At 40.4% G+C, this 11,606-nt stretch overlaps 1 protein-coding gene across 2 annotated transcripts in view; it reads left to right on the forward strand.

The window, feature by feature from the left end:
* PPP1R3D (protein phosphatase 1 regulatory subunit 3D) overlaps positions 1–11,606 on the forward strand; it is a 162,915-nt gene that overhangs the window by 127,539 nt on the left and 23,770 nt on the right. The window lies entirely within an intron of this gene.

Consider the following 11,606-nt stretch of genomic DNA (forward strand, 5'->3'; position numbering starts at 1 on the left):
CTTGTTATTTTTGTAGTAGATAAGGGGAAGTTGTTAGTTTTGAGATGAGAAAGTACGAGTTATGAGCCACATGGGGGAGACAACTCAAAGGCAGCGAAGAACCCTGCCCTGACCGAAAAATGACCCATTAAACTTGAAATAAGGGGGACTTGTGAACCCAGCAGTTCCGAGCCCGTATTTGGAAGTTTGCAGATGCTGCAACTTTTAATTGGCAAGTTACACCTGGTCAAGGATAAACTCCTGGCCTAGGAATTCCTCCAGGAGGGACCGACAAAGTGACGTAGAAAATTGGCCCATGATTGGTTTGGTGGACGTGTAGGCTGGAGTGGAGATAAAAGGGTTGTCAGACAAAGCAAAAATTGAAGAACCTTGTCGTGAGGACCATCGAGCCTCCCCAAGGGACACACCTGAATCGTGTCTGCAAGAGGGTCTGATCAGCCATCTGGCCTCTTACTTGCTCTGTGGTCGCTACATTTCCTTAGAATAGTTAGATAACTGATCTGATAATCCTGCGGGTGATAATCTGGGTGTGAATACGATAGAGGTTCCACCTGGATGAAAATAACCTGGGTGTGAATACGATAGAGGTTCCACCTGGATGAAAAAATAGAATTCTAAATAGAAAGACCAAGTCATGAAACGTCTGCTATCTTTGCTGCTGCTGAGTTCATTTCTATATGTGGTGAGTACACAATGTCAATGTTTGTTTAAAAATACCAATTCTACTTGTGTTCCAGGAACTACTGTAAGCGTAACAGTAATAGTGACCATTGTTAGTGTTGCATGCAGACGGTTTTTTTGCTTTTTTAGTTTTAAGAGTTTGTAATAGAATAAGGGAACAAGATTTGTGGTAAAATAATTTAAGTTACTAGTTGTTATATTAGTAAGTTTTGTGTCTAGAATTTAATCATTGTATTCAATTTTTGTTGTTTGTAATTATATAAAACAAAAATGAATCAGTAAAAGAGAGATTCAATGTAAGTAGTTGTAGCAAGTTGATAGATAAAGGCTATTAAATGGTTAAGAATCTGAGTAAGCCTGCCAAATTTTTATGGGGAGTTTGCTAAGTTTTCTAAGTTAACATTTCCAAGCCTTACACTCTGTCTTCAAAGGGGATATATACGAATCGCCTTAGTGCCTTAAAGCACCTTTCCAACCGCTCCCGTGATTTAGGAGGTCGTTTGTCTCTGGTAATCTTGATAACCTTAAACACGGCACTTAGGCATGTCACTCCCGAGGTAACCCATTCCAGTGCTTCGCCACCCTCCTACTGAAAAACTTTTTCCTAATACCCAACCTAGACCTCTCCCACTGCAACTTGAAACCATTGCTCCTTGTTCTGTCATCTACTACCATTGAGAACAGCCTAGCTCCATCCTCCCTGGAACCCCCTTTCAGGTAGTTAAAGGCTGCTATCAAATCCCCCCTCATTCTTCTCTTTTGCAGACTAAACAAGCCTAGTTCTCTCAGCCACTCCTCAAAAGTCTTGTGCTCCAGCCTCCTAATCAGTTTTGTTGCCCTCCGCTGGACTCAGACGAATTAAAAAAAAAAAACCAGTAAGAGGCAGGTGCGAGCAGTTTTGAGGAGAGTGCCTCATCCTGGCCCATAAATCTGTACTTAGCACCTTTAGGTCCAACCGCAGACTCTGGAATGCAGTTTTGTAACTTCTATTTTGTTGTAAGATTCTGTGCAGTTTATTTTATGTAATATTAGAAAGCTATTGGAATATTCGTTCTTGTGGTTCTTTGTTTTTGCAGTTTGTTTGGTAGGAGTTTTTAATTGCGAACTGTGCGTGCAGTTATTGTAGATCTCATTTTTGGGAACTGTTTAGTTAACGTCAACATCCATGAGGAGTGTCTGTCAAAGAGCCAGACACCACCCCTTTGTTAAGAAACATAAAGATATTATTTTTCTTGGATTTCATAGAGAAATGGTGAGTAGCAACTGGTTGGCCAATACTGCAAACACTAAGGCTGGAGCCTTTTCTCTTCTCCTTCTCTTTTCATAGAGGAAAAACTTCCGTTTTAAACCATACAAAGAATTCTAGGAATATACTTATTAAAAATGGATTCCTTCTATAAACATTCTGAAATCTTTACGTAACTTTAAGGGAAACGGGTATAGTTGGGAAATCTAGAAAATCTTCATTTATTCCTTAAATATTTAGAAATGACTTAAGCCTCTCTGAGATATTTATTTGCTAATGTTTTGTATTTAAATGCAATGCTCATAATAACTGGCACAAATAAATATAAATAGATGTTTTATGCATAGATATAGCAAGTCAGTTGGTTCTATAACTGGTTACTAATGTACAAAAAAAACATTTGCATCTAAAAATGTTAAGTGGGGAGTTTAATTAGGTATCTGGCAGTGCTTAAGCAACTTCCCAACCAAACTCAGAAAGACAAGAGCCCCCTCTAAGAAGATTAAGGAGGGACAATAATTTATTTGATTAGGAAGGTGTAAAAGACTCTTTAACAATTATTCAAGTTTGAAGAGACTATTTTGAAAGCTAATAAAGGCTTTTGTCGATTATATAAGGGGCTTTGGACTTTTGTGAATAAAATCTCAACTTTTTTATGACTTGAAAGTTGCCATACTTCAACAAAAAAACTTCAAAAACAGACTTCAGTGAGAAGCTGGAACTCGTATGCAAACTTGACACAATCAGACTGGGTCTGAATTGGGACTTGGAATGGTTCTCTCATTACAAGAAGTAATTGTCACTGTTCACACATTCTCATCTTCTAATCAATGGTTGTGAATAGGCCTCATCAACTCTAACTGAATGGACTTTGTTTACATCTACCCTCCCCATTCTTGTTCCTTACCCTTGGATGTATATATATACCCCCATCTGATTTCTATTTCTTGCATCTGACAAAGCTTATGCCTGCAGAAATTAAATTTGTTAGTCTTTAAAGTGCTACAGGACTCTTGTTGTTTCAACTCTTTTGAAAGCCTAATGAAACCAAAAGAATATTTCAGAAATTGGACTGGATATAAGAAACAATTAAAACTCTAAACTTAAAAATGTTGAGATTTCTCTCCACAAAAACAGTTTTTTGTTGCGTTTCTTGCAGACTCTTGTTACATTTACATTAACAAAATGCATTTTCATGAGCTGAAGCTGCTACTTGGACTTTCCATGAACATCTTCAACCAATGAAATGGTGAAAACAGTTAATATTTAAATCCAGCCAAGCCCTAAAGAGGTGTCTTGCACCTCCAGTGAAATTATGAAGGGGGAAGAATATAAATCTCGCTGAATTAAGAAAGCAGCACACTGCTCCCATCTCAACTTCAACACCGTGAATGTCCCAACACACTCATCTCAGCCTGTTCATCTCATCTTCAATTAAGCAGGCAGCAGCAAGAAGACAAAGAAGCCACTTACTGCGTCAGAAAGAAGCAGCTTCCAATATAACACTATTTCTGCAGCATAATGATGTCATCAAGACCTCAGCAGTAAAAGTGTGAAAAAGTTTGCCAAAGCACTGCCAAGGAATTGGGTTTAAATTTCTGTTCTAATGATTTTAATGGGACATTGAAATGGTATTGTAATTTAAGACAGTAATAGCTTCTTTTTAACACCAAAAACGATTTAGACTGTATTCCTAGCAAGGAGACATAAACTAACTCAGTAAACAGAGAAAAAAGTATTAAGAATATTAAGATTCTTAATATTAATTAATCTGCCTGTCTCATGATAAAAGAAGCCATTCCAGGAACCAAGTAACTGAATTTAAATACATTCTTTAGTTCCATAAGACTTAAATAAATCATTCACCTTTTCCCATTTAGAAACTGTTTAGTTAGGATATCCAGGATAAACCAAAAAGGAGTCACCTACCCTTAACCATAATCCCTTTGTCCATATAAACTATTCTTCTATGATCCATTAATATAGGACTTGCTACTAATTTTGGAAATAATACACTTTGATCTTAACTATAGAAACGCAACCTCACCAGAGCTGGGCCCACTCTCAATGGTGTAATGTCTGTTTAAAAACTCCCCCAGAGACACGCTGAAGTAACCATTGTTAATGTTTTGTTTGGGGAAGGGCAGAGAAGGGGTGTGTTGTTTTTTCCTTTCTTTAATAATAAAACAGTCATAATTAATCATTGTTTGCAGTATTGTTTTAGCTGTGTTGGTGCCAGGTACTGGAGAGATAAGGCGAGTGAGGTAATGTCTTGTATTGGACCAATTTGTGATGGTGAAAGAGACATGCTTTTGAACTTACACAGAGTTCTGGGATCTGAAGAGCTTTTTGTTGCTCAAAAACTTCTCTTCCACCAACAGAAGTTGGTCCAATAAAAGATATTACCTCACCCACCTTGTCTCTCATACTTAATTTGTGAATATTTTGCTTGTTTTTTCTTGTGGTGTCCTTTAAGGCCTGGCCACGTGCCTAAAATAGTAGGATTTGCATTCCTGACTTGGCATGAAGACAGACAGTTAAGATTGGGCCCCACCATTCTTTGTTTCTCTAGATTATAAATTTAGTAATTTTGGGGTTACAACTACTTGACGCTCGGTTTAAAACTCCATTTTCTATCCTCCACCATACTTTCAGACCTTCAGGTGGAAGGCATTCTGTAAGTGCAAAGGATTACTGTCAAAGGAAGAAAAAATTAGTACAGAAGCCATCTGAATGGCACAGCTGAGAGAAGATTTCAAAAATCTGTGGCTGTGATCTGAAATAAGCACTTGTGCATTTCTGCATGAAGGGAGAGTTGTCAGCCTTCCAGTGCTGGCTATTGGCAGCTCCGCCGATCCATACTTCCAAGGGCTAAAAAAGTTTTTTAATTAAAAGACTCCCTGGCAGAGTGGCTTCATTAGAGCTGTATTAACAAGGACTCTCCCTGGGTATGACTGACCCCAAGATATTTGAGAGATTGTGGGAAAAGGTTGTATTCTCTTTTTCAAAGCATCTCTGTGGGGCTGGAGAGGGTCCCTCTACTGTTGTCATCTCCTGCTTGTCCATTCACCACCTCTTCCCCTTCATTGCAGATTCTGGATTCCACTGAGGGGCAGAGAGGTGTGGGAAATGGTGCCACTGAGGTGTTTGAGTGTCCATTGTGCACAGAACAACAGGAGACTTGTGCATGGAGGATTCCTCACTATGCTAATCTAGAGGACACAGACTTGGGCCTTCCGCGGTTACATAGCAATTGGACTGTTCCCAATAGCTCATAAGGAGCAGGTAGTTCTTCAGTAACTATTCATCACAGTTCTATAGTCGTTAGAGATGTTCTGGTCACGGGGCAGTGAGCAGGCATTTCTGATGTGGCAGATTTGTTATCAAATAGGAATTCAATTAAATGAAAACTGATAAAAAGCCAAATCGCAACGACTTGTTTTGCATGGTTATGGGCAGCTCTAGGGTCAAGTGTTTGCTTACTTCATTGCAAATCATGTGTGCTTCAGTGATGAGAAAAACACGTAGCTTCCTCTGCAGCATTCTTTGGAAATCTGATTTCCAAAGAACTTTATTGCTAGTAAAAGTTTGATAAAACATGAGTTGATGCCAAAGGACTGGTATGGTAGTTTTAAGTAAATAGTTGCCCTTGGACAATGTCCAGCCCACTCTTTAGCTGCAGCAATACAATGCTACTTCATTCATTCTAACGACTGATTACTTCATGAATTTATGCAATGCAGGCATAAGCAAGGCTGGCATTGTTTTTGACTTAAGCGAAACTCAATAATGCACCAAAAAAAATAATAGAGTCCTTGCGTCAACTTTTGAAATACTTCAATTCAGTTGTAACATAAGGAAACAGGAAATAAAACAATTTTTGTAGCATCACTGTAACAGGGGCCCCTCTCCGTCCATGTCTTCTTCCTTGCAGAAACTCCCCGGGGTGTGCTCTCCATGAAATTTCAGTCCCCCCTTACCAGTATCACCACAGTCCCCCATGCTCCTGCCTATTTACAACATTTGCAAACCTTTAAGCCCTCCCAGCAGGACTTGAGGGGAACAGAGGCCTCCCAACTCTGAGCCCTCTGTATTACTAGGCTCAGACCTGTTCCCCTTCCCCCACGTCCTTCCTGTGCCTGTTTTATCAGCCTGGAATTGATGGGACCAATAAAGTTTTTACCCCATTCAGCCCACCAGCCTGATCATATAATTACCTCCAATCAACTTATTGTGGGGCACTAATTAGCATCTAAGTGATCCGAGCACAGGCTCATCTGCTCACTCCCTGCGCTGTCACAGTCACGTAAAATACAAGGGGGATTCTGAATAGTAACTAAATAAAACATGCACTGAATAGTTCAGAAGCAACTGATGATATTTGAATTTGTAACAAACACAATGATTTCTCCTGCTGTTTATTCCAGCACATTATGATTTTTTGCCAAAGAAACCCAAAATGTGGTGGCTGAGTAAGTCATGAGTAGGGCAAGAAAAAAATCGTGGTAGTGATTTATTGAAAACAACTATTATTTGTGCTGTGCCTTGATCCGGTTTAGAGCTCCATTATGCTAAGCAATATACACACCCATAAAAAGATTCCCTTCCCAGAAAAGGGAGTCATTATTTTTCTGTGACTTACTTTCTTGATGTAAATAACACTGACATGTAAGAATGCAGGTCACATATATAATTAAGAGTATCTTGACAGCAATGAGCCTTGGAAACATGATTTTTCACCTCCCCATAGGTAAAATCATAGAATTTCCAGATCGTCATGTCCTCTTTAGAATGCTAATTTCTGTGGAAAACCTGTTACATTTTTAACACTGGTAATACAGGCATTGTGAGGGCAAGCTTTTCTAAGCTCAACAATAGCGAGACTTTTCTGATATTTCTAAAAAAACCCATGTATGTAACAATACCTCTGCCCTCAAGACTTCTTGTTTCAGCAAAATAGCATGATTCATTTTCCTTGAGATAAATATTGACTTCAGCTTCATCCTGGTATGCTTGATATTTTTATTTACTTCTTGTTTGAATAAACATTAATAGTTTGAATAAATCTTAATACAAATAACAGCAGAAGCCAATAGCTACTTATTAGTAAATAACAAGGAGCATTCAGCAATTGGACATTCTGTTAAACTCGCAAGGAGGACATCATTGGGATGTGGATATACATCAAGTCTCAGTCAGCGGGGGAAAGATAGATGGAGGATCCAGCTACCAGGAATTATTGCAACTAAAAACCCTGGGGTGGCCATCAGTTAGATTAATTGGTGTCTGGGGTTTAGCTGGAACACAAGATCAGTGTTGGGATCAAAAGAGTGGGTGGGGTACGCCTGTCCAGGAAACAAAATGTGAAAGAGTACAGCAATTAAAAACTATTACAATCTTGCCCTTCTGCCAGCAAATGTTCCCTGCTGAAGGGCCCTACTGCCCCCAAACACGTATTTCAGCCTCCAGCTGGATTTTCAGGTCTTCTAAAATCTTAAAACTCCATGAAGACAACCATTAATCCAGCTCACAAATACTTGTCCTGGCTTGCAAGAGCACAGTTCTGGTTAATGTTTGTTTTTCTTTCTTTTTGTGAATCAACACCATTTTCTGTATCATGCAATTGCCGTGGGCACGGAGGGAGAGAAAGAGAGAGACCTTACCATTTAGATTGTAACACTCTCATGTGAAATACTTTATTCTGAGAAACCATTTAAGCAACACATCTGTATGGGGTAAATGAAAAACATTTCAACATTAATGAGAAAAATGAGTGAACTTAGGAAATGCACTTGTATCCCTGGAGAGAAAGATAATGCATTCAATTTACATTTATTCAGCATCTAGTTCTCAACTGAAATCTCATGACGAAGTTTGTTTCCTGAATTTGACAGAAACTTATAGGATGGGCAAATAGTTAATTGAAATTCCTCTGCTTTGCTATGAAGCCGAAACATCAAATGGCCCTGATGGTATACAAAGGCTTGAAATATAGTAGATGTCGCTTACCTATTCAGCAGAAACCTGGTCAGTGTGGGGAACCTTTCATGTCCAGTTGCATGGATGGTCATAAGTGAGTGAACTTCTCTTCCCCATGTATACATCTTACTGCAACTTATTACTGACTTGTCTTGACAAAAGCCATTTCTTTTACAAACCTACAGACTGATTCTACAAATTCTTACTCACATAAAACCATCCCTTCAACTGTGTGTGAGTAAAAATGGGTAGGACTGGCCCTTACTCCACCCAAAGAATAAAAACGTCAGTAAGGAATCAGGCTTATGGGAATGCAGCATATGGCCCCAAATAAAGACCCAAACTTGCAAGGTACTGAAAGCTTCTCTGAACGTGCTGAGCGCACACAACTCCTGCATCTTGCAGGACTAAGCCCTAACAATGGGCTTCATCCTGCTGCCATTTATGTTTATGGAAAATCTTCCACTGAATTTAAAAGAGCAGGATCATTTGTTGAAGGGTCACAGGGTCTGATCTTGCTTTCAGTGAAATCAATGGGATTTTTGCTACTGATTTAACTGGGAATAGGAACAGGCCCATCATGTTCCACTGAAAATCTTGTTCCAGAACAAATGTACCAGTTTCCCAACATAGGGGCCTTCTGCAGGGAACTGGATTTGTCCTTGTTAAATGAGTGACACAAATAAAGTGAACAAACAAGACTTTAAAAATCAGCCCCACGTACTAAGATGTATCGAACTATATACAGCAGACAGTTGTATGAACGCACAGTAATAGATCTCCGTGCAGTGCTCTGTTTGCTGAAAAGAGGGGCTGCATCCCTTGTTCTAGGGGTTATATAATTAACAAAGCGAGGTTCAATATGAAGCTGAAGGGGAGGGGGGATTTTTCAAAGGCAGAAATGGGAATTGGGTACTTAACTCTGTCTCAAACCTCTTTGAAAGAATAGAGCGGCTCAACACAGCACCTAGTGCTGTTCTCAGATATACACATATCTCATGACACTGATTTGGGTGCCCCCCCGCCCACACACACCTGCTTGCAGAAGCTGGCCCATCATGGATAAAATTGCTGTGTGCAAGAAAATCCTTTGATCATGAGGAAAGAGCAGATTTTTGCCCTTGGGTACCCCAGTATTAAACCACTGATGTCAATGAATTTGACTTGAACTTGCCCAAGTAAAATGAACTCTTTTACTGTAGGATTGTCATCTTGGCATTAGGAAGCATGTCCATTTTAGGCCTAATTTTTCTCAACCTCATGCCAATCTGGTATTTTTTCACTTTTACAATTCAATATTTACATCCCAAATACCAAATCATGAAACTGAAGTTACAGGCAGATTTCTTGTTGACTTCACGCCCATGCTACCCTATTGACTTTGATGTGACTTCCCTGTGGCACCATGACCTGGCTGAACAAACGAAGTTAGGCAGCTAAATCCCAGTTTCAGGACTACTTCAATTCACAAAACTCCTGCTGAATGCTGTAGGCATCTAAACCCACGAGGTACCTACATTTTTGCAGTAAAAGTTCCCTAGGTGCCTATGTTTGCCTGTAGACATGTGCGCTGCTGCCTGCCACTAGGTGCCTGGATGCCTATCTCCCATCCGAGTCCCAGGGCGATTCTCAAACTGGGGGAAGACAGGCATTCAGCTGCCAAATCATGTGCGGGACCCAATGCAGTAGGTGCCCTCTGAGCACGCCTACTGGATCAGGTCCCTCAGGCAAGATCACACAAAATGGCGGCACCAGGACCTCCCTCATAACTTTTAGCCTAGCGGTTAGGGTGTTCATCTGGGAGATGGGAGACCCCCAGGTCAAGTCCCCCTCTGTCTGAAGGGGGAGAAGGGATTTGAATAGGGATCTGCCACCTCACCATTGGGATGCAGCTGATGTGGAGCTGCATCAGTCTCTCCTGTTGAAGCTGTTCCACTAGATAAATACTTAGAGTCACTGGAACATGGGGTACTGGACCCTGGATCTCCCCCATCCTGCATGAATGCTGTAATCACCAGGCTGCAGAGTCATTCTCATGCATGTGCTCACTCACTCACTCACTCTGTGTGGCCCAAATGAGGCCACGTATTTATCAACAGAGCAAAAGCTTCAACAGGAGAGATTCAGGGTGCCCCCCACCCATATCAGGATATTCCATAGCCCAGTGGTTCAGGCACTCTTCTGACAGTTCAAGCCCAGTTCAAATCCCTTCCCCCTGTCAAGTAGACGGGGACTTGAACTGGACATAGCTCATTGGCTACCTTAGACAGCTCCCTGCCTAATGTGCCGGCTTTTGTGACTCACAGTGCAAGGCACCTATCTCTCCCCATTCATTGTACATGAGTCTAGGTGCCAAACTCAGGCGTGGTGAATTTCAGGGATTTTCTAGGCACCTAAACATTAGGTGCTGTGGTGCGCAGTGTCACAATGCCTAACTCCTCTTCTGCGCCCTGGCCTATGTGACTTCTGTAGGAACAACACAGAATGTAAATGAGCACAAACATTGGCCCATTATTCTTTATATTAAATAAATTAATTCCACCTCCTGTAAAGCTTCCTGGCTATTTCCTTTGGTCTCTCTCGTTTTGGGTGTTTGTCCCCTATTTGAACACCAGCAGGCAATATTGGGTTGCCATCAGCATGCACTTTGCTAGGATTCACAGAAATGAGCTTTGCATCTTAATTAAAAATATTACTCACAGCAAAAATTGTATTGCTCTGCTTCCACTATCTGACTTCATCATTATCAATTCATGTTGGGAAGGGACTAATAGTTTGCATGGCATGTGGGTCAGGAAAAGTGATGATACATAGTAGTGAGTACTTATTACCCGCTAACCTCCCTCCCATACACAAAATGTGGTTTTACACTCTTCTAAAAAGGTACTACAAATCACACCTTCCCAATGTTTCCATCAAAATGTGTTCAAATGTAATGTGGTCAAGAGCTTGGACTGGGGCACAAATGTATTGCAATTCCACTTATAGAAGTATAAAGAACAAGGACTGGGTAAATCTAAACAACTCAAGCTGCTGTGGGGGTGTGAAAAAGTGTTTTGAGTTTACAACCATTTTTCAAGCCCACATCCTAACCCTCAAGGTTTCCCCACACTTCAGCAATGACTCAGTTTTAAGAGACAAAACATTTTTCCTACCTTGGTGAAGCTTGTGCTTTGTATGAATACCCCCTCAAAGCACGCTAGGCTGGCGTAAATGGAATATATGAAGGATATACCAAGGAACGATATACTTGCTGGGCCTGATGCTACTTTCTGTTACGCTGGCATATGTCAATAATAACTCCACAGTGTAAATGAGCATGAGAGCAGAATTAGGCCCAGTGGATTTATTTTATTCGTTATAATTTCGCTCTCTTGTCCCCAAATAATGGTGGAGTCTTAGCAAAATTTTTGAACCCTCAATGCTTGAATGGGTTTGAAATTAAGCAAACCGAGTTTGTCCACCCCTAGCAGCAGCACCAATAAATAGCCTTCTAATGTCTTGCAAACACTTATCCATATGCCTAACTTGGTTGCAGGATCAGGGCCTAAGCATTTGTGAAGTCCATTGGATTGCGTTGTTTATTTTTCAAGTTCAGTCAAATATTTTCGTAATATTGAAACTAAATTCTTCCTACTGATTTGCAGTATCTTCAAGTGGAAGATCGATAAAAGATTAACTTGTAGTCGCCATCTTGTGG

This window comes from Emydura macquarii, unplaced genomic scaffold (genome assembly GCF_026122565.2).
Source record: "Emydura macquarii macquarii isolate MOO-44397 ecotype Brisbane River unplaced genomic scaffold, CSIRO-AGI_Emac_v2 contig_1483, whole genome shotgun sequence".
NCBI lineage: Eukaryota > Metazoa > Chordata > Testudines > Chelidae > Emydura > Emydura macquarii.